Source organism: Oratosquilla oratoria, chromosome 1 (genome assembly GCF_046742065.1).
Source record: "Oratosquilla oratoria isolate Oo_2021 chromosome 1, ASM4674206v1, whole genome shotgun sequence".
Taxonomy (NCBI): domain Eukaryota; kingdom Metazoa; phylum Arthropoda; class Malacostraca; order Stomatopoda; family Squillidae; genus Oratosquilla; species Oratosquilla oratoria.
In genome coordinates, this window is record NC_134777.1 from 65,254,931 (window position 1) to 65,257,430 (window position 2,500).

Genomic DNA, 2,500 nt, shown 5'->3' on the forward strand with positions numbered 1-2,500 from the left:
TCGACCGACTCGGTCTTCTTCCTCCACCCAGTCTCTCATATGTATATATATATATATATATATATATATATATATATATATATATATATATATGTGTGTGTGTGTGTGTGTGTGTGTGTGTGTGTGTGTGTGTGTGTGTGTGTGTGTGTGTGTGTGTGTGTGTGTGTGTGTGTGTTGCAATCAAGACAGACTTCAAGAAGATAGACTGCAAGAGAGTGACGTTACAAGGCACGTCACAGCACGTTACACAAGGTAACGTTCGCTCCAGCACGATCCATCCGAACGTGCGTACACATTTTAGAAGTAATATGGTACTGGGCCACCAACATACCTGACATTCCAACGATAATGAGATAACGTTCGCTCCAGCACAATCCACCCGAACGTGAGCACACATTTTAGGAGTAATGCGGTACTGGGCCGCCAGCAGATCTGATATTCCCCCGATAATGAGGGAGAGACCGAGCCTTAAAACCAGGTCAAACGCAAAGCGGTTAGCTCCGCTGTCAACTTTCACAAGGCGACCGTTAAAGACTACCATAGAAACGATATTTCTTCTGTATATAATTTTCCTTCTTGTTATATTTCATTTATGTCATGTTTTCCTACTGTTTTAGGTTAGGTATATTTATTGTAATTAGCTAGCAAAATATTGAGTGCATCACTCAATTAGTTTCACGATAATTTTGGCCTCATGTGTACAAACGTTATCTGTAAATGAATGAAGTGTCAACTTTCACCAAACCCTTTTTTGCCACGGCTCAATGCACGGTGGAGAGATTCAGATTTAATTACGAGCTCGAACGGGCAACCAGTCTCCTCTGTGTTATACACGCAGAATAAAGTTCATGAAGCTCATCACTGTTTACATTTAAAACCCGCTACTCGTTGGTCGTCTGGTCACCAAACTTTCCACATCTAAGCCTCCGAAGAACTTATCAACAGTGTGGATAGGAACACAATCCTGCCACATATTTCTGGTGAACTGCGGCGGGACCAGCGACAACCAATATTCCCGAGTAGTATGAGAAGCGGAACTACAAATCAAATCAACCCTGCGCCTACTACGAGACAAGCCCTCGCCTCTACTACGAGAGAAGCCCTCGCCCCTACTACGAGACAACCCATCGCTTCCATTACGAGACAAACCCTCGCTCCCACTACGAGACAAGCCCTAACTCCCACTACGAGACAAAAGCTTCGAATTTAGCCCAGCGACACGGTCAAGACTCCATCACGGCCGAACAACACCCCTGTCTACCACATCGCCCAAAATTCCAGCTACGTTCCCAGGATCTTCCCAAGGCGTGAGCAATGAACGGCATCACCCTCTACTCAACAGCTACAATCATCTCAGTCTCAATCCCTCCACGATCATCAACATTCAAAAGGAAGTATCTGTCTTCGCTTTGGGTACACATATATCTATATATTGCTCAAATTCACGATTAATCTGTTCCTATCACCCCTACCCACATAGTAGCACACGTAACACCATCTAAATTACATAACACAAGGTTAAGATAGATGCCTCGGACCCGCCAACGACCACGACAGCGCTCCCCATGACCAGCACCCCTCTCTTGCACATACTGCAACAAACCAGGATAAAGCACAAACAGATACTATTACAGACAGCCATCCCAGCCAAATCGCTACTGCGAGCACCACGGTACATTTCACCACACAAGTGACTATTGTCGCGTCCTTTTAGCTCAAAGACGACAAAAACGTGTTTCACCACAACGCCCCCCCACCAGAGATGCGTGTAACACACATTCAGTATGACTACGACACACAAACACAGCACTCAACCCTACACAAGGCCCCCCATACAAGGACCTCACCTCACCAACTCTACCTGTACTCACCCTACCCAACGCGGACACTTTCTTACCTTCCATGGTATTCAAGGCATCCGCAAACAACAGCAAACCCATCATCATCCTAGACACTGGATCTCCTGTAAACATCATGTGCACGTTCACCTTTAACAAACTCTGTTTGGAACGAAAGTCACCATCCTAGAGCCCCCTGACATTCACTTAGCTAACGTCGATGGTGTACCCTTACCTATTCTAGGAAAATTCTCATTAGATATTTACATTTAATATCACTGTCCGCCCATTTCACTTACTCTCTACGTAGCTGACGTACATTTCTCGGCTGACATCCTCATAGGCTTGGCCTTGATGCAGCAACACAATTTTGTCATATACCCAGCTCAACACGGTATCATTTATGCAAACAATTTCATTCATGCCTTGCATATTCCAACCACCCAAAGTGTAAACAAAAATCACGTGACCCAGCTTTAGCAAGCAAGCACAAACAACTCAGACACGTGCTCAACAACGCCAGTACCACCTCAGGAATCCATCTCTCTCTCCTTGCCCACAACTGTACACACGCATGCAAGACGTAACAGACGTAAGAACGTCTCACACTTGTCCAAATCGGCAAAACGGAAAACCAAACTTATTCAACACAGACGAGAAGT